This window comes from Canis lupus, chromosome 30 (genome assembly GCF_048164855.1).
Source record: "Canis lupus baileyi chromosome 30, mCanLup2.hap1, whole genome shotgun sequence".
NCBI classification, from domain to species: domain Eukaryota; kingdom Metazoa; phylum Chordata; class Mammalia; order Carnivora; family Canidae; genus Canis; species Canis lupus.
In genome coordinates, this window is record NC_132867.1 from 23,750,612 (window position 1) to 23,773,031 (window position 22,420).

Consider the following 22,420-nt stretch of genomic DNA (forward strand, 5'->3'; position numbering starts at 1 on the left):
TAGCACAAATCATTTTTTAGACTTACAGGATGCTGTGTGTTTCAGAGAGGCACCCAAACATTTTTTTTCCCCTTATGGAGCAGCAGGATACCATTCAAATATAAAAATCAAAAACCTATAATAAAAAAGTAACGTAATCATTGATTTCGTTATCACAATTTTCACTAGCACAGTCCTTATCAGAACCACATTCAATGGTGCATAATTAGTCCTGACTCCAGCAAGGTATTAAGTCATCATTTACCAGGTATAGAAATATCCTGCATCTGTAATCTGAATCCCTGAATCAAGAGAAAGAGATGATTCTATTTATTCTGGGATAAGAGATTTCTTGTGTAGAAGTGGAGGGAGGGCAACCAGGGAAAAAATCCAGGCTTGGAATCAGGATCATATACAGGACTGGGTATTGAAAGAAAAAAGCAGAAATTGCAGCTTTCCTTGAGGTTTGAGAAGAAAGAAGTATGCCAGAGCTTCCAGTGTCCATAGGGGCCAAAACTTAGGATCGGAGTAGGGACTTGAGTGAATGAAAGTGATCAAAATGGATGGACTTTGGTACAGTGCCACTTTGTGTAATGTGGTTGGTGGAAGGTCCTGACCTGATGATGGAAGTTCAGAATTCTGAACTGAATTCTGCAGACTTGAAGATGCCAGCGCTGCTGCCTCCAGTCACTGTGGGTGAGCTTTGCATGGAGAATTGTCTAGGCCACTGATTCTCAAATTTGCACACGTGTCAGAATAAGCAGGTGTGTTTGTTGCAAATGCAGCTTCCCTGACCCACCCTAGAGATTCTAGTTTAGTCTGGAGTGGGTGCAGGAATCTTTACTTAATGAGACTGAAGTAATCCTAAAGTATATTTCTGATGAGAAAGCATAATTTAGGAGGTAAAACGATGTAAAAGAAGTTGTAGAAGCTACCTCCAAACTAGGAGCTCCAAAAGCTGTAACCAATATATAACCTAGTAAAATATTTCTTAAAGACACAAACAGGAAGACAAAATTCACCATTCAGTACCTCCTCCCCTTCTTTAGGTTATAAAACAGATACCACATTTTGATGTCTCTCATATTTAAAAGTTATTAAGAAATTGCTGGGTTGCCTGGGTGGCTCAGTGGGTTAAGCATGTGACCTTGGCTCAGGTCAAGATCTCAGGATTCTGGGATGGAGCCCTGCCTCAACCTCCCTCAGCTCAGCGGGGAGTCTGTTCATTCCTCTTCCAACTTGTGCTCTCTCTGTCTTTCTCTCTCTCTCTCTCAAATAAATAAATAAAATCTTTAAAGAAAAGAAATTGATGAAACTTCTTTGAAGTTTTTCAATTCAATTCATTGTAACCAAGAAATTAGATGCATGACAGATAAAGGGAAGTTGATTTTAAAGTAAAAAAAAGGGGGGGGGAGGCATGTTCAAATCCTAGTTTATTTCTTTAGTGAGTGTATCATGATTTACATGCTATTTTACTGCTCTACATGTCAGACTCCTTAGAGATAAAATGGAAATATTGTACCTGTTGAAAATAATTGATGTGAAAAACTGGTAGCATATACACAAGCTTCTATTGCTATATGTGGCACATAGAAGCCTTACAAAATCTTTTAATGGCTTCATGAAAGAACGAAAAAAAATATTTGGGTGGAAGAAATATCTTTTATGGAAATAAATAAAATGTTGACTAATTCCATGTGTTAGCTTCCAATGTAATAGCATACATGACAGACAATTATTATTTTTTATTTCCATTTTTTTCCCTTTTTCCACTTTTATTTTTAACCAGTAGAATCACTAGCGTAGTTATTCTCTATTTTATCCTACTTTTGCTTTCATAGCCTGTGTAGCCTTGGTGTAAATCCTTAAATATGCAATTCAAACATCAGCGGAGTCAAACAGCCTTTGGATCCAATGCTGTTTAACTAGAGAGAAAGATTAATTCTTTCATGTGCCTTGAATTTTGAATATCTTTCCCATCTTTTTCACTCCTTTTATGAATCTCCAGAGTAGGGACTGCAAGTAGCCCTACTGAAGTCCCCAATTACTGGGGCTGTCTTCCATGTTAACCCTTCATTTGGCCTCATTTACAGGCATCGCTGACTCATCTTGATTTTACTGGGAGTGAGGCAGAACTGGCATTTCCCTTGTCACATTCCATTTATTTCCCAGTACATGTTGCGGCATACATTAAGTTCATTTTCTGCGGAGTTGTTATCGAGGTGTAGAACCACGCACAGTTGGATGGCATCATGCTCTGCAAATGGGACAAAGATGAATAAGGCAGACAAAAGGACAGGCAGAGCGAAGGTGACTTTTCCAATCTGTAATGTACATGCTGTACACAATGTACATCTTCATGCTGTGGAGACTCTCAAGTTTGCCCCAGAAGTAGAAGAAACACTGTGACATAGAGGTGGAGGGCACTTTCTTATTTATAAGCGATTTCACATATATGATTTAATATTCATAACAACAATCTGACATAGGTAGCAATTTAATGCTCACTTTAGAGGGACGGAAAGCTGGGGCTCAGAAAGGTTATATGAATTGCACAAAGTCAACACAGCTAGTAAATTGCATGCAGCGCCTAATGTGAAATCTCAAGATTATTACATGTCTTCTAATGGCAGGGCCCTAAAATAAACAAATATGTAAAGAGAAGGAAACATTGCTTGGATCTTCAGTCACAAATTACCTCATTAAAGATTGGTTGAAGGAAAGTAACACATTGAAAATTCAATATTAATGAAATGGCACCTTGCTTCCCTTTGGGCTATCAATTCTTGACTTCACAGTTACCTCAGATAACGGCTGTGGGCAATCTCTGGCCTTGAAATCACTACCATTGATGTACCATGATGCCAAATATCTAATCTTGAATGAATTTTGCATACTTAGCCCTCGGTCATGTTGCTGAACTAATGTTTAATGTTGATATTCCAAAAAGTTGGAACTAACTATGTATTTGGATTTGGTAGGTGTCTTACTTTCTAGTGTTCTACTCTGCCCTCTGAGAGGATTTTTCTTCACCATGTCTTTTAGAGCTGCCCCTGAGTGGGGCTGTGGTGTGGCAGCACTAAGATCAATGACCAGACCAGGGATCCCTGGGTGGCGCAGTGGTTTGGCGCCTGCCTTTGGCCGGGGCGCGATCCTGGAGACCCGGGATTGAATCCCACGTTGGGCTCCCTGCATGGAGCCTGCTTCTCCCTCTGCCTGTGTCTCTGCCTCTCTGTCTCTCTCTGTGTGACTATCATGAATAAATAAATAAAATCTTAAAAAAAAAATGACCAGACCTCAGGTTTTTGTTGATGTTGTTGCTGTTCACCATTTAATCATAACCTTCCAGAAAACCATAGATGTGAACTGATAGAATAGCGTCAGTAGGAAAAGGGAGATACTGTTGTAGTATTGGCTCCTGTAGCTGTAATTTACATACATATATATATATATATATATATATATATATATTCTTAAGCCAGATTATGAATCTATAGTACAATGGATTTCTGTTGTCGCCTACCTCTCACAAAAGTATAACTTAGTGCAAATGTCAAGTCCCACACTTCCTCGCTTGGTGTCTTATGTCCAGGCATTCAGCCTCCACTAAGTCCCAGTTGCACACCAGAAGTCACTTTTGAAATGGCGAATAGTTTACACTGTAAAAGACATAACTTTGTTCCAGAACCCTGAGGATCTCTGCTTCAGTTATTCTATTAAAACTTGTCAGACACCCCATCCAGCATCCTTATCCAGTGGATCTTATGCGTTATGTGGCTTAATCAGCAGAGCAACTTGCATCACAGTCTAGACTCAAAGCTAGTAGGCATCTAAATCATGATAAAGAGATAGGAACAGACTTACCAAATGCAGCATGACATGTAGTGTCTCAAAATCTAAATATCATACCTCTTTAACAATAGACGGTAAAAGAGGAACAACATAGTCTTTCGCTTAGAAAGAATGCCTTCACCTGTCCTGAAATACTGTAATCCTCTAGACTTACCCGTGAAACTTCATAGAATTTATCTCCTATGCCCTGGTATGTCAATGTCTTATTAGGTAGCTAGACGCATATCAGTATTGCTCACCATGTCTAGTTAGTAACATGTCATCAATAAAGTTGATCACTTTGATGTTCTACAGAATTTCAAGATGTTAAAATTTAGTTTGGCAAAGAGCTGGAGAGTTAATGTAGCCATAGAGCAAGACAGAAAAACAGACTACTGTATTCCTATGTAAATTCAAACAGTTTGGATTTTGCTGGTTAATAGGGACATATAAGAACGTTTTCACTAGACTAGAGGTTACCCAGTGCTAGAGGTTGTATTGATCTTCTCCAATAAAAATTCCACATTCAGCACAATAGCTATACTTTGAGCTACTACATGTTTGAGTAAAAGGTAAAATTTAACACACACACAGGCACCTTTGATGCCATATATCCAATCCTGTTTATAATATAGACAGAAAAGCCTCTGTCACCTATTGTTTATCAGGGCATTCTCATAAGAGCAAATGCTTTTGTAAAGTATTTTGCCATTGGAACATTTCCATAAACTAAGTTTAATGTACAAAACAGGCAAAGTGGGCTACTTTCACCCTGGCATTTCCTTGGTGAAAACCTCAGGCTCCGAGAAATGCAGTTAAAAACCATGGCCTTGGAGGAACAAAGAATCAAACATCCTTAATATAAAGTCAGAATCATCCTGGATAGCCAACTATCTAATATATGAATCTAATGAATTTCTTCTACAACATATCCTCTGGGTATTCATCTAGACTCTGTATAAACAATTCTAGAAAGCTAATGTTCCTACAGGGTTGAATTTCTTAATGTTCCTTCATTCTAATAAGCAATATTTATATCGACACAATTTTCAACCTTAACTGATGTTCTAGGGATGTTACTATGGTATGATACATAGAGTTGGCCTTTGCTGTCTTTTGAAGTAATAGGGATACAAGTATTATGGATTCAGTTTTTAGTTTTGGAAAGTGCCATGTGTTTAATTGCCCCCCTCAAAAAAAATAATAAATTGAAGTCCCAACCACCATACCTGTGAATGTTGACCTTATTTGAACATAGGGTCTTTGCAGATTTAATCAAGTGAAGATTTAATCAAGATGAAGTCAGTAAAAAAAAAAAAAAAAAAAAAAAAAAAGATGAAGTCAGTATAATCCAATATACCTATATCTTTATAAGGAGACAGCTAGGTAAGGGCATAGGGCTAAAGGGAGAATACTGTGTGGAGATGGAGCAGAATTACAAATAGTAAGGCATTTAAAAGCAAAGGGACACCAAGACTCTCTGACCATTACCAGAAGTTAGGAAACAGGCATGGGAGGGATTCTCCCTCAGAGTCCCCAGAAGGAATACACATTACTGACATCTTGATTTTGAACTGTCAGCTTCTAGAACTGTGACAGAACTAATATCTGTTGTTTTAGGTTACTCAGTTTGTGGTACTTTGTTATGGCAGCCCAAGGAAACTAATACAGAAAGTTAGACTTTCTACATTGCTACTTAAAAGAATGAATTGAAGAGTTACATTAAAGTGATTAAGATACACTTGAAGTTTAAAAGATTTGGACTTAAAAAAAAGGATTTGGACTTCAATACTACTTTCATTACATATTAGACGCATGACTTTTGACAAGCATCTTAATTCTAAAAATTTCAAAACATGCATATATTAAGTTGAAATTATAATAATAATGCCCATTTTTTTAGAACTTTGTGAGATTAAATAAGTCAATGCATGTAATATGGCTAACATATAGTAAGCACTCAATATATATTAAGTATTATTATTATTATTATTATAAAACTTTGTATTCCAGAGAAAGAGTACAGGCATCTAATCTGACATTGACTCATTTGCTCCATAAATATTTATTTAGCAGCTTTTTATGTTATTCAGGAACTACTTTTGGAGTTTGGAGCACAAGTTGGAATGACATAATATAAACGCCATTAATAGAGATTGTATTCTATTGAAATAAACATTACATTTTAAGCAAATAAGTCAAAGGAAGAATTTCAGATAATAAAGTATGTGAAAAAAAAACCTCTGTGGGGTGAAGGGAACACACTTGGGAATATAGAGAAGCCAACTACTTTAGAGAAAGTGGATTTTGAAGGCTTGCCTATCCTGAGAAAACTTTTTTAAACTTACTAAATCATTTTAAAAATGAATTTGTATGTTTTGGAAAAACATGATTTGTATAGTCATATGCCCCAAATAGAAATATGTGCTATTTGAAACAAAGGGATGTAATTTGAAGAAGTGACTCTGAGGTGGAGAATGAATGTGTTAGGAATGAGAAAATAGGTAATATAAGAAAAAAATAGGTAAATCGATGGGACTTCTAGTCCTTTCTCTTTCTCTCCTTAGGGAAATTTGCTTTGATTTTGCTAGCTGTGCCTCTTCTTTCCCACTGAGGAGAGTGCTACTATTTTTAGAATAGTAGGATTTGGTACAATCAAATTAAGATGTTGAGGATGCAGTCAAAACAGAAAACTATACAGGTCTTGTCTATGAGAAAAACAGAGATGGTCAATCATACTCCTGAGATTATTTGCAGTGGTGGGAACCACATGAGCAGAGATGTCAAGGGATGTAGACGAGAGAGTAGTATGCTGATGATGTGAGATAAAGGCAGAGACAGAAGTGAATGGGTAAGGCAGCTAGAAATTTCTTCCCAGGAGTTATGAGTATTTAGATAATGGGAAAGGAAAATGATTCTAATAAGATTTGCCATGAACTAAGTTCTTTAACATGTTTTGGACTTTTAAGAAAAGGAAGTAAAAATGTGATTTATTGTTTAGGGTGTGATTCCATAAAGGCATTGCAAACTATGGGCAAGAACCGCAGAGACCATAGCATCTCAGGGTTACAAAACCTGTGCTTCCTCTACCTGACTCATCCCCAACCATCTGTTCAGACGATGGTCTGAGTCGGCTGGCCTGTCCATCACCTCTACTGACTTGGGGGAAAAAATGAAGACAATCCCTTAGAACTTAAGAATTGTATAGTTAATCAAGTAAGTATGGGTGAAAAATCCAGTTCTTTGTCCTGAAGCCTAGATGAACCAGTTATCTGTGAGCTGCTTCTGGGAATCCATCCCACTTTAGGAGTTTCCACTGTGTCTAATTAAACCCCTGTCTGAGTCTCTTGATGTCTGGCATCCAAATAATCTGTTTCATAACCATAGCTCCTATTTTTGCAGGGGATAAGTTTTATTCTATTCTCCAGACTATCCTGTACTCTAAGTCTGGGGATGGCTTGCCCTTGGTTTTTCATTTCAACCCTTTGGCTCACCTTCTTTCTTTTAATGAATTTTCACTTTTGCTTGCCCTTGCTTGTATGAAATTCCTAGAATAACCTAAAATCATCTAAGACTACTCAAAACTTATACCTTACACCTTCCCGGAGTTACATATTTGAAGCCCTGTGGCCGATGTGCCACCATTTTTTCAGATTTGCTATTGATTCTTGACACCTTGACCAAATATGCTGAGTCCTTTCGGAACTTGATCTCTAACTACTGGCTCTCTCAAAGGGTCTCCAGCCTTGCATGCTCTTTTCTACCTCTTCAAAACTGTTTCTCTTAGCTTTAAAGTTAAAGCCATAGTCCCTCTTTTTTTTTTAAGATTTTATTTATATTTTCATGAGACACACACACAGAGAGAGAGAGAGAGAGAGAGAGAGAGAAGCAGAGACACAGAGGGAGAAGCGGGCTCCATGAAGGGAACCTGAAGTGGAATTCAATCCCAGGCTGAGTCACCCAGGCTGCCCCCATAGTCCCCTTTTATATATATATATATATATATATTCTATGCTGAAGGCTCTATCAAGTGGTTTGCCCTAATTCACAGGGCTTGAAAAATCCAGACTGTCTATTCAAACTCAACTGTATGCAGTTGGAAATATGGACTGGATAAATCACAAGTGATTTTTTTCAAACTATTATTGATATCCAAAGAGCTTTGAAAATGAAAAATAAACACTGTTCTCTATAAGTACTAAATCAAATTTTAATAGCAAGCTGCAATTTCTTAAGCATGTCTATACCTTTATCATCCTACACAAATTTCTATACTTAAAAAGTGATTGAGTAGAGAGGAATGGAATTCATCAATTGGGATTAAAAACCCTACAATTCTCAAGCCTATTGACTTACTGAAACCAATTGAACAGTTAAACAATTAAATAATGCTCAACATTCTCTTATGGTTTTTTACTCATAAGATCAAAGACGTTCATTATAAAATGTACTTATAATTAAATCATATATATCAGCATCACCAGCATTTAACTCATACAGCTGTTCAGCATATTCTCCTATTCATTTCCTTTTTCCACTGTATTCCCTTTCATGTTTGTAAAATATATTCCTCTTCTGAGCATGATTGTACCTTGTCACTTAACATTTTTTCTTCACAAATCTTACATATGAATGATATTCATGTCTTTATTATAATATTCACTTATCTTTATTATTTTCTATTCCCATCTCTGGCCCATGAGTTTTTTTTTTTACATTTCTTTGATGTGTTTCAATGGATTTCTTTCCTGATATCAAGTGTAAGATTTATCTGAAGCTGTTAAAGTGTGCATGTATTTGGTTATCAAGCATCCTTGCAACATCTTTGCTCCCATCCTTTGTCGAAAGCACACATCCACTGAGCCTCTTTTCATGTAGGTACCCTATTTCTTCCTGGTGCACTAATAGTAATTTGTATATAACCTCATCAAATTTCACACTTGGATCCAAGTTGGAAAGCACAGATTCAGTGTCAGTCTTAACGCTGTCTGCAGAATATGGTGAGAGACAGCCTGTGCTTTGACTTTGTCAGCTCTTTAGCAAATTACATGCAAGGATAAAGAGGACATCTTGCTTGCTGATAAAACACATTTTTCTATTCTCTTTTTTTCTTACAATATATTGAATAATGCCACAGGGAATAAATCATCAGATGCCTGATATAACAAATGCATAATTAAACACATAAAGAAAAAAAAAAAAAACGAGTCTTTACAAAGAACATCATGTTTTATACAGATAGGGAAGAGAGATTTCAGAACAGTATACGAAGCTTTCTGTCCTGCAGGGAAAGACAAACAGCAATAGTGTTAAAAAACTGTGGATGTCAGGAAGCATCTGTTTCCATTATTATACATGAGGTGTTTTACTTGTGATGTCATTTATAACAAACCCTATGGAAATGGTATAATTATTCCCATTTCACAGTTGAAACCCAGAACTAGAAAGTGATTCACTGAGCAAGAAGTGGAATCTGAAGTCAGTCTGGTAAATTGGATAGCTCTTGTGTGGTTAAACTGCAGCCCACTCTAGAATTTCTGCAAGTAAAATGACTATTACAGTTTTCATCTTTTTTAAAGCAAAGATGCAAATGTCCCTTAGGGATTTTATATAAATAAACAGGATCTCTTAAAGTTAAAATTATAAGACATGAGTTTCATAGATGTAATATTAGTATAAGTGTACATCTGTGTACATATATTTATTATATATTATATGCTGTAATATATTTATATGATATGATATATCTATACAATATATGACATGATGTCTTTGAGACCTATGCCTTATAATTAGAACTTTAGGAACTTTGTTTATTATACACTAAAATATATTGTTCTAATAGTTTCCTGACCTCATTTTCCCTCAATCTAAACACAAGATACGTTTTATAGGATTAATTTTGAATCATTTACTATTATGATGCTCTGGATATGTTACTTTGCTCTCTGTTGTTTTTTTTTTTCTTGTTTTTTGGCTATTTATATATTCTCATCTTCCTTTAAGCGTCTTGAGGCATATATATTTCAAAACTAACAAAACATTAAATATCAAGTTACATTACATGAGGAAATGGGAGGATAAAAATAAGGAAAGTAATCAGGGAACTTACATATATATGTGGCACTCCTGCCATCTTGTGGGTTTTTTGTGTTATCTATAGACCTAATTTAATTTGTCTTTTCTTTTCTGGGGGGAAGTTGGGGGGATTTTTGAAGGAGTATTTTGAACCTTTGGCTGCTATAATGTCAATTACTTAAACCTAACATACTCAATAATAAACAGATAACAAAAGTGGTATTTGTTCTCAAATAGTTCAGAAAAATTATATCTATACCTATACCTATAATCTACAGCTATACTTACACCTGTATCTACTTTTATGGAAATATTTATACTTTTCAAGAAAAAGAGGAATAGTTAATGATAAACAAATGGAGCCAAATGATAACAATAGATCAATTTGGGTGATATTCTATTCCTATTTCTGCAATTGCCAATAAACAATTATCTCTCTACTCTCTATCATTTTCGATCTTTTAGGTTCATAGATATTACTCCAGCAGTTACCCCCTCTCCCCAGTGCACTATCATCTGTCTTTCTTTCTCTACTGAATTAGTTTGGAAAACCTTTCAATGCCTCATCTCTTCCCCCAGCTCTTGAACACTTTCTTCTTGATCTTGTCAGAATAAAAAAAAAAAATCCCTGTAGATGAGAGTCTATATTTGTTCCCATTTGTTTTCTATTATTCCATCTTAAAATATTAGCTCAAATATAACATAATTAATAATTAAAATAGACTCCTGATCTTCTTTTCTAACCTACCTCTCCAACCATTTTCCCATCTAATTAATAGGAATTACATTATCTTAATTGTTCAAAACTCTCTGCACATGCATTGTTTTTCTATTTTTCTCACCATTCACATGATCTATTATAGACTATTAATTCTAAATTCAAAATATAATCAGAATCTTGATTTATCACCTCCACCACTATGATCTTTCTGACTCAACCACCTATCAGTTTGGTTACTTCCAAAAGCCTTCTATCTGGTCTGCTAATCTCAGTTCTTGCTTCTCTGGAGTTTATCTTCTGCACAATATCCAGAACAATTATTTTCAATAAGTGAGGTTGAGTCATTACTCTATTCAATACCTTTAATGGTTTCACTTTTGAGGACCCAAAAGTCCTTACAAAAGCCTACCGGGTCCTTTAGGATCTGACCATCCCCTTACCATTTTTCCCTAGCACAACACCAGCACCCCCATCACTTACCTGATGACATAAACTCTGACACAGAGATTCCTCTCTTCCAGGCTTACTAGCTTCCTCACTGTCCTTCAAACATATCAGAACACTCCTGCCTTGGATTTACTAACCTAGAAATTCTCTTTCCTAAAGATTTGCACTTTTTAAAGCTTTACTCAAATATCACCTTTGTGGTGGTCAAGTTTAAACTGATGACAATGCATCATTCATACCAGCCACTCCTTATCCTGCTTTCCCTACCTTCTTTTTTTCATCATAATCACCTTCTTTTTTTTCATAATATTCAAATTTGGGCAACATATTTGTTTATATCTATTTGCCCATTTAGGATATTGCTTTCTATGGGCAAGGACTTTGTCCTTCTGATGAGTCTAGAACAGTGGCTGGCTCACTGAAAGTGATCAAATATGTCTACAATGGGTAAGTGAATCCTTTTCAAAAAATATTGTCTGAGTTGCCTTTTCTGGTGATTGAAATCAAAATAAGTGGGGTTTGTTTATTGTATCAATTAAAATGAGATCTGTCTGCTGCAAAATATGGGTATATTATAGTAAAAATGGTATTTTTATCACAAAACTTAAACTTATCAATTCTTCTTCTGCCCCTTTGAGGTATGAATCTTTTTAAAGACCTCTTGGCTAGTTTTATAATCCATGACATTCCTCCTCAAGCATGTGGGAGTCATCCCTTTGAAATGTAATCATCAAGGAAGACAGGGCCTCCATTTGCCAGTCTGTAGGAGAGTAAAACTTAACTTCAAAGAGCAGCCTACTCCAATTTGTAAAAACTACATCCTGAAGATAAAAAAATAAAGGTTTACTTTTATTTTGAGTAAAGCCAACTAGTAAACTAAGGTGGCCTAATATCCCAACTCCCACCCCAGTCTTTGTCAGAAGAGCTGAATATAAAAACTGGGTCTTCCCTCTCTCCCAGGTTGCTGGCAGTAGTGTTAGAATGAAGTCAGTTTCTTTGCTCATCTTATTGATGAGGGAAGGGTGGCTCACCATATGACACTCCTGAGATCTACTTAACAAATGCTAACTTAATAAAGTTATATCACTGATTCATTGAAGTTTGAACTTCCTTAAAATATTTTTTAATTTCTGAAGTTGACATAAATGCTCATTTTTTTCGTAGAAATGAAAATCACTTAGCCCCATGTTCCATAACTTATAAATGAAATCTGGAAAGTGCTAAATTATATGTAGCTATGTTGAAGAAAATACGTCTTTTTCCAAGTTCCTTCATTTTTAAATCTGGCACTTAATGAATTTGGTCATATAGAAATGAAGTTTCTAATCCATTCTCATCAAATTATTGTCAAGTATTTTGTGAAAGCATAAAGTACATGGATTTTGTATGAAACCCCATTGACAGTGGAAAATTGAGTAGTCCAGGCACTGTTATACGAATTTTTCTCTCTCTCCTACTTTTTCATCCATCTTCAATATAAACTCCACTGGGGTTCTTTTAAAAAAAATTTCAATTATGTATTTATCTCTGAGACTATCCCTCTAGTCCTGTAATCTCCACTTCCCTTTATATCACATTGACTTGCATTCAACTATTTGATTTTCATGCTCAAATTCTCCAAAGTGAATGGTTTCTTCATATTTCATGATGTGATATTATACCAGTGCATTCAGAACCTAAAATTGAATTTTCCATTTTAACTCTCTAACAGTGTAAGTGCCCAGATAATCTTCCATCTATTATTCTTTCTTATTCCCTTAAGGTATTAATCATTTTCAAATGTCCACTCTTTCCAGCTTTTTCTATTAGATTTTTATTGTGACTTATTTATTAACTTGCTATTGGCCATAAATTAATTTTATATTGCTTTCACACAAGGGGCAAGGAGGGACAAAGATGTAGCTTTTAAAATCAGTAGACTTTATTACTGATGTAGATACAGAAGGAATACACAAGTAAAGAATGTTTTCTACTTATTTTATGCTGTTATGTTTAAACCTGAAGGTGAGACCTTTCATTCATATAACTTATTGCTTATCATCTTGGAGGTCTGACTCTACTTGTTTTTCTTTATTTCTGCCACTTGCAGATTTGAAGTGTAAGGAGGTCTTTGAAATAGACAAAAAGATTTTAAAAGAATTAATCAAGGTTCTATGCCACACATTCAAGTTATTTGTGCTGTGTTTTTTAAATTTTTTTTAAAGATTTTATTTATTTATTCTTGAGACATAGAGAGAGAGAGAGAGAGAGAAGAGAGACATAGGCAGAGGGAGAAGCAGACTCTACGCAGGAAGCCTGATGTGGGACTCGAACCCAGGACTTCGGGATCATGCCCTGAGTCAAAGGCAGACGCTTAACCACTAAGCCACCCAGGTGTCCCTGTGCTGTGTTTTCAAGAAATTCTACAACTCTGTAAATTGTAGAAAACTGATAGTATTACAAATGAATTTTGTCCAGAGAAATGCTAAGCAGCTGTGTCCTGCAGAATGCAATTGATTATTGCTTTGTGAATAAACCAATTTTTGCATATATTTGCAAATTCATTGCAGTATTCCCTCACCTCATACAAAGGTGTGAGTTTTTTGAACTCATTGTAACATCTTACTGTTTTCCTTATTAATAAGTGGATTAAATTAAATCATTGACATGCTCATTTCATATGTGTATGAGATTCACAACTACGCCCTTTTAAACTGATTCTTTAAAAAACAGTAAAGGAAGGCAATACATTGCCTAATGTGAAGACAAGTTGCTTTGGCTTAAGAAACATGTTAGCCAAGCACTGTATATAATCTCATCCGTGATTCAGGTATTGAGGGTTCCCTCCCTCTACCTTCTGCCCCAAGGTAAGCAGATTTCAACCCTATTACTGTTATGGAGAATAATTCCAGTAACATCCAAAGTTTTTTTGAGTACTTGTGTGTGCACATGCTTTCAGATGTTATTGGAAATTATTAGGAGAGATGAAAGTATTTTATATAGCAAATAACCCAATTATACAATCTAATAAAACCTCAGTCAATCTTCCTGGCTTCACCAAATATCCCCACTGAAATATTTCTGGTGCATCATCTTTTCTTTCTTATCCCTCCCACAAAGCAATCAGTCCTGCCCAAGAATTTTCTCATGTTTACCTCTATCAAATGCCTCTTGTCTTTATTATATAGCTGCAATGCTCAGCCAGAAAACTTGGAGTCAGCTCAATCTTTAGGCTTTGGAGACTGTTTACATTCCATTGAGAGCTAATGTAGGCATCTTCCAAAAACAAAAACAAAAAAGAACAAAAAAACAAAATACGGTGTTCCTGTTAGTGCTGGAAATCTTTACAATTTACTTTATAGCAATTAACTTTATACAGATTTATCTTTGGTTTTTATTCCATTATTCACATCAATAGCATTTATTACAGAAGCTGTACAAATATATATCACTCAGCCAGACCTGGAAAAAAATGACTTAACTTCCCAAGGCCACAGAATGGTTGTCAAACTAACATTTATATTTTTCATAAGGGTATTTACATTGATTCTTTTTAGAGAATTCAATAAAATACTTTCTCTTAGTAGGTAAGGAATGTTATCAAGAAATATTCCTGTTCTCTTTTCTTTGCTCTATGGCCTCTCCCACTCCATTAAATCTCTGTTTGTCAATTCTGCCCCACAAACATCTCATAAAGTCTACTCATTCTCTCTATTTCCCCTGCCACTGGACTAAATCATGCCACCGGATTTTATTATCTGGTTTCCTATAAACACCTCCCTTACTCTTCATTTCTTATTTCTGGTTATTTTACAGGTTCTAGTCTTCTAAAGCACATAGTCCAGACTCTTTATGCTTTATAATAAGACCCTTCTTGTCCTCACCTACAACTATTTCTGAATATTATCTAATGTACCCATTTGATTTTAGAAGATTCCCCAGTCAATTCATATTGGGACCACTTTTAGATCAGTCAGATCAGGACCTGACGCCCACCTCATAACACAATCTTTATACATTAATAAGTTAAACAATCTCAATGTTTACTTCAGTATCTCCAACCTCTATTTTTTTTCTTAGCTTATTGCTTTACCTATCCTTCCCTAGAAGTTCTTTCTCTTGAAGTGTCACTTTGGTCCTCTAGGAAGTCAATGTGGAAAAAAGTTAGAAAAAACACCCGTGAAAGCTAAATGGGCAGGAGGCAGAACAGATGATAGAAAAGCATCAGACCACAGTGGAGATCAGAAACCTGTAAGAGTAAAGAGGAATGAAGATGTTGGCACAAAGATCATCTCAGACCGTGATGCAGACCTTACAACATACAAGACAACCCAGTTAGAAAGTCTAGAGCAAAGATTACCCACTGGATAATTTCTGTATTGAATAAAAATGGCGAATCCATAGTATCTCCAAACTAGTCTGGATTTGGGCTGCTCAGATGAAATGTGGTTGCCTTGAAAACTGAGTTAGGTCCTAGGCTGCCAACAGTGTCAGATTAACTGCACTCATTGAAGCTGAAGAACAAATTCTTTGTTGAAAAAGGACTCCACTGGCACACCTCCTGACATCGTACCAGGTCAGCCTAAGACTCTTGTATTGTATGATTTGGTACATTTAAAAAAAGGTATTTTCCTCTGTTAATCTGATATAGCATGGTGTTTAGCTCATTCTAGAGATCTGTCTCTCAAATCTATAGATAGCTTACAGAAATTGGGAGTGCTCTCAATTTAATAGTTTTTATTCAACTTGAATCATTACCTGTTTAAGACTGACAAACCAAGAATCAACCTTAGGGATCATAACATTAATACTCTGGTGTGAAACCAGGTCAAACCATCCACTGATCACCTCCTGTGAGGAACTGAAATTAACACAATGAAAACCACATCGCTGGTGGGCCTATGTGATAGTGATAGTGTAGAAGATAGCTCAACTACTTACTACCCATCACTATACATTTTTTTTTTACTCCAGAGCCCCTCCATATGGAAATATTATACTTCACATCCATTGACAGGCTTAGAAATGCAGTTTACTTTGGCAGATGAAATATGAGAGGGAGTGACATGAGGTACCTCTGAAGAAATGTTACAGAAGCTATAATGCAGTTTACCTATTACTCTTCATATAATTTTCTCTTCTACAGGACTAATAATGATAAGGGCTGTCTGAAAATGCAATCTGAGAAAAGATGGAAAAAAAACAAAGAACCACAAAACCACATACAGCTGCTCTGCACGAAGAGCGTGAGGTGAAAATAAACTTTTGCTTTTCTAAGCCATTGAAATTTTTTGAGTTGTTAGGTATCAAAAACTAACCTAGTTAAGATGACTGATTCGCTTTACATTCACTGGTCAACTTTGGGGTTTTGGTATGATGCAACACGAATGTGTGTCCTTGAGCTAGTTCCTTTACATCCCAGGATGACTGATTCGCTTTACATTCACTGGTCAACTTTGGGGTTTTGGTATGATGCAACACGAATGTGTGTCCTTGAGCTAGTTCCTTTACATCCCAGGATGACTGATTCGCTTTACATTCACTGGTCAACTTTGGGGTTTTGGTATGATGCAACACGAATGTGTGTCCTTGAGCTAGTTCCTTTACATCCCAGGTCTTTTCGGTAAAATAGAATAAGAACGAGACCTACTTCATATAGTTGTCGTCATAAACAAAGAGTTCAAACATGTAAAGTGCTCAGAAGAATCCCTGCAACATAATGAATGCTTCCTAGATGTTATCTGTTAGGTGACACCACTTCCACTGGTGCTATTGGTTCTACCACCGATCTTGCCACTACTACCACAGCCTTATTGGGGGGCTGATACAATCCTAATTTCCCAATTTGGCCACTTACTACATTTATCATCTGGCATAATTTGTTCGAACAATTGACCTTGGTTTTGCCACATAAATTGCTTCACATGCATAAGCGTTTTTTTTTTTTTTTTTTTAACATTTGTAAAATGACAATCAGCATATCAGGCTCCTCTGGTGCTGAGGTAGGTCAATTTTCCAAATATTTTGATAAATCAGTGGCTTCCCTTTTGTATTAACTTCTAGTGATTATATCTAGTGATTTCTTTATTATTCTTTTTTCCTTACTCTTAGATCAATAAAAGCAATCCAAACACTCTCAAGCCTTTCAGTTCATCTTTCTGGATATCCTAATATTGTATTTTCAAAAATTTGCATGTGTTCTTCACTCTAAACAGAGCTCTAAGTGAATCATTTTAAGTAGCAGCATTTCTGCTACAAAGGATGTACTGCAAAGTTGTATGCTAAGTTGGCAAACACTTTAAAATATCTGAAATGTTCAAAGTTATGGAGCTTCGAGGAAAATTCTTTTTGGAGCAATTCTTCCCACTGTCATGTTTTCAAGGCTGGAGAATAATACTCTTTCTCATTCTTTTTTAACCAGAAACAATTAAACAAGAAGACAACCTATTTTCTTGGAAATCCTATGAAGTTTGTTTCCTTAATTTTTCTATGTCTCTGTATTCTTTCTACCTAAAGCATCTTTCATCATCTGTGTATAACATTGATTTTCACTGCAACCTATTTTCTTTAATTCTATATACATATACATATACACTGTTACCAAAGCAAAGCCAAATCAAGCCATATTTTTCAAAAATACATCTTTCATCACTGAAAGAAAATAAAATACAAAGTTTGATTTTAAGTTAGCTTTCTACTAGGCTTTTTAGATGTTAAATATTTGTCATTATTCCCTGATTTTCTGGCCTCCTTGACTTCAGTTTTTCTTCGAATTCAGTCTACCCTCTAACAACGTCAAAGTTATACTTTCTTAAGAATTAGATTTGATTATTATGCTTTCCAGAGTTCAACCTCCACCACTAACATTAATAGGCTAAAGCAAAAGTACTTCACAGGAGTTATTTGTGAAATCTTTCATGAATTTCCCTTTACATTTGATCCCTGTGATGTCACCTACTTTTGCTTATTCTCTAGATCCTTCTCAGCCTCCTTTCCTTAGAATGATAAATATGGAAAGCATATTCTCCACAACTCTGATCCCTCTGTCGACACTCTTCCTTTTATACTTTTCCCATAGAAATCTTAACTGCTCACAAGCTGTTTTGGGTCAATATTGTCTATAGCCTGGAACTTTTGCCCAGGTGCCACTTCTGTGTTTTTAATGATCTGTCAGTAGTTCCTCATAAATGCTCTAACAGTGCCTCATCTTGTGTTTAAAAGACAAGTTGATTCCCATGTACCATCCCCTTCATCATCGCCCTACAGGAATATCATTTTTTTTCCTGCCTTCTTTGGATCCATCATTGGCTCCATTAGTGTCTTAAAACTTAGGTTTTATAGTTATAATTGAATTGTGGGATTGGAAGAAGTATCATAATCTAAGCCATCTTTCAGAATGCATAAATTTCCTCTATAAATTTGACTTCTGGTTAAAGTATCTGTGAAAACACAGCGATTATAACCTAAATTGTATGTTTACATATTTTCTCAGTATGAGATTGCTAGTTTTGTCATAAAAGAGATTTTAAAACCATTGGCCTAGATGCATCCTTTTACTTTTCTTCTTCTTCCTCTTCTTCCTCTTCTTCTTCTTCTTCTTCTTCTTCTTCTTCTTCTTCTTTCTTATTCTTATTTTTATTCTTTTCTTATTCTCCATGCTTGTTCCCAAATTTTGTTAATTCAATCTCCCCAGTAATCCTCAAATGCAAACCTTCCTTTCCTTTTACACTGTCCCCAATTTCAGCCATTCTCATGGATTTCCCCCTGCACTTTTGCTGCTCTGCATTAAATATAAAAGAAAGAGGCCAATGAAGATTTAAGAAAATGGTTCAAGAGACTGGAGACTGAATAGCTCACAGACTTTTCTTCCTAGTGGTGTTAGTTTCTTATTGTTGCTGCAACAAATTCGAACAGCTTTGTGTCTTATAACAACATACATTTATCGTTCACTTTTAGAGGTCAGAAGTTCTAAAATCAAAATATGTTTCTTCCAGAGGCTTTTTGGGAAAATCCATCTATTTGCCTTTTCCAGCTTCTAGAGACTGCCCACATTCCTCAGCTCTTGGTCTTCTTCCTTTATCTTCAGAGCCAGCAATGTAACATCTTCAAATATTCAACTGTCTTTCCCTGTCTCCCTCCCTCTGTGTCTCTCTGACTTTGTGTTTCTTATTCACAGGCTCCTTATCAAGTCCAAGTTGGTGAGAAGGTGTACTGTGAACAAGCGTTGTGATCTGGACTCATGCTGATGCTGGAAGCTGTGTCTGAGACCACAGAGTTCACCACCAGCAATTTTGATGGCTCTAACAGGATTCTGTTTAAAGTGATTTTTCTGGTCAATGGTGGAACATTTCTGCTATTAATTCCTGGAACAGAACCTTTTCTATGTCTCAATCTCCTGGAGAAGTCACTTGGAGCTACACTGACTTGTTAATTATTTTCACTAGCTCTTTCTGGATATCCTTGTCTGATTGGGAAGGCAGTATATTGTATCTTCTTTCAGTTTTGATTAGACTGTAATTCCCTCTAGAGTTTAAGTTTTTGGTTGTTTATTTATTTTAGTATTATTCCTCTCAGTTTCAACTTTTTCTTATATCTGGGTACAGGGTTCTGAAGGCCAGACTTTCGTAAATGCTTGACCATTTTAATAGTCCCTTAATTAACTTTTCTGTCACCAGTATTCCCCCAATCATTGATTCTTATATACCTCTGCTTGTTTAAACTTCTTTGATAAAGTGTTTACTGTGTCCTTAATTATACTTAAGGGTTCCCCCAGTCCAACAAATAATATCCAAACTTCCTGCCATTCTATGATCTGGGGACCTTCTATGGAGTGTTCTCAAATCTAACTTTAGAGACTTAACTTCCATATTTCTCTACTCAGGGCTTATTTCTCATAGGGGAGATACAGCACATTTCTCACTTCTGCTAGTCATTTAGATAGTATTTTCAAAAGTACCATCTGTAAACTGTGTACAATCAATTGTATGAGGTAAGAGTCACTACACCCTGTAATAAGGTCTCCTCATTACACATAATAATTTCTGTTAATGAAGTTTGACAGGCTAATCATAATTTAAGGTGTTTAGGTCCATGCTATGGGATCAGGAATGTACCCCTATGTTCATGTATGAAAAGTTCATGTATGAAAAGTTCATGTATGAAAAGTTTCATCAGTGACTCATTCCTTCCATACAAACCTTTGTAGTCAGGTGAGAGGTCAATGCCACATAACAGTGACATGAAAAATACTTTCATATTCTAAAAAAATAATAAATTGCTTTCCAGATGCTATTTTAAATGTGGCCTACATATTTATATTCACATTTGCAACCTGCTACTCCTATAAAATAATCAATCTTCCTGGATATTTTCAATGTTTCAAAAGGCAAAGGGATGGTAGAATTTTCTATTATATGTCTCATGGACAAGAGCTAGTCTCTGAGATCAAATTCTTTGACTGTTCTCTGTAAATGCTCATAATGCAACAGATCTATACAGAAAACTATTAGTTTTAATTTTCTTCCACTCTCTCAGATCATAGTACAAATCGCCAACATGTCATTTATATCCTTCTCTTTTTTTTCCTTTTGTTCTGTTTGGTTTATTAAAAAGAAAAATGCATAAACCATTCCATACATATTGTTTTACAACTTGATTTTTCTTTTTTTGCTTTCTCTTTTACAATTTTTTTTTTACCCTTTTTAAAAAAAGATTTTATTTATTATTTTGAGAGGGAGTGAGAGCATGAGCAGGGAGAGGAGAAGAGGGAGAGGGAGGGAGAGAATCTCAACCAGGCTCCCTGCTCCCCAGTGAGAGTGCACCCAGAATGTCCTTATCTTTACTCACTGTTAAAACCAGAATTGAACCTGTATACAGGTAGATGTTTAGCTGCTCATGCTATTCATCAAAATGCCTGCTTGGGGGAAAAAAAAAAAAAAACAAAACTCATTCATGAGATATAATACTTGAGTTTTTCAGACCTCCACTGAGAGAAAATATCCAGCCGTCACAAAATTCAGGCAATGTAAATTAACAATTTCCCCAGCTCCTCTTGTTCAACAATAATAAGTACTCAAGGGAGTGTGTAAGTGTCCTTGGAAAATAAACAGGAGGTTGGTGACTTCTGCACAAAATCTCATGTGACTTAGACATGTCATTTAGTTAAAAATAGTATTCAGTAAAAAAATAAAATAAAATAAAATAAAAAATAGTATTCAGTAACTGGACTTAGGGATACATTTATTCTAAACTAATTTAAAGTACTTATTTAAATCTGGGGTATATATGATAGTCTATATAGGCATTCCAAAGGTCTAAACTGTCCTTTCTAATATAGCAAAAATTCTTTATAGAATTATTGAAACAATTAAATGAAATTGAAATCCTCCTTATGACCCTAAAAGCTTAATTGTTTATATATAATATGTTATAATATCTATATTATATTATATATTATAATTATTATGTATATAATACATTAATAATATATTATTATATATAATTTATATCTATATATAATATACTATGATATAATATATAATATATATCTATATATAATATACTATGATATAATATATAATATATATTATAATATAATATCAAAATATGTATATTTTTGAGAGAGGGAGAGCACAAATCAGGGTAAGGGCAGATGGAGAGGGAGAGAAAATCTCAAGCAGACTCCATGCTCAGCCTGGAGCCTTATGTAAGGCTGGATCTCATGACCTTGAGATCATGACCTGAGCTGAAATCAAGAGTTGAATGCTTAATCCATTCCTTCTCTATGATTCTATAAACAAAGAAGAAAGGAGGGGAGGGGAGAAAGAAGGAAAAAGGATTTAATATGCCATATTAAATAACATGCTCATTAGAAGTATCTTGCTCTATTAATTTTATGGCAGTTGAATTAAGTCACAATTACATGGGAACTTTTTCTCTATGTCATCCAAACAATAAATGATATTTGTATTGGTCATGTCCAAAGATAAACTGGTAAAATTATTCTTTTTTTCATTATTTCCCATGTAGCTAATTATGGGAAACTGAAACTAAACTAATCAGAGTTAAATAAAATATTTCCAGTTTCAAAACCTAGACTTTGAAACTCATTGTAAATATATAAATGCATATATATATATATATATATATATATATATATATTATATTGCTACTGAGCAATAAGAAATAGTTTGTAGAATAGATAGATTTTGAGGTTTAGAAAATTTTAGAGTAAGATACTATCATGGCCTACCTGAAGACAATATTTTGATGACTTTCTCAAAATTCTCTCAGTGGGAAAGAGAAAGATACTATATTGATAAATGTTTTCTACTGAAGACTTCCTGTCATTGTTGGATTGATAGAAATGCTATTTTACATGCAAAA

At 35.2% G+C, this 22,420-nt stretch overlaps 1 long non-coding RNA gene across 2 annotated transcripts in view; it reads left to right on the forward strand.

The window, feature by feature from the left end:
- The window catches only part of LOC140621295 (uncharacterized), a 68,720-nt gene extending 49,022 nt beyond the window's left edge, over window positions 1-19,698 (forward strand). For both annotated transcript variants that reach the window (XR_012021021.1, XR_012021022.1), the window contains 2 exons: window positions 16,182-16,286; window positions 19,212-19,698. This is a non-coding gene — a long non-coding RNA (uncharacterized lncRNA). The remainder of the gene's footprint in view (window positions 1-16,181; window positions 16,287-19,211) is intronic.
- Window positions 19,699-22,420: the final 2,722 nt, after the last annotated feature.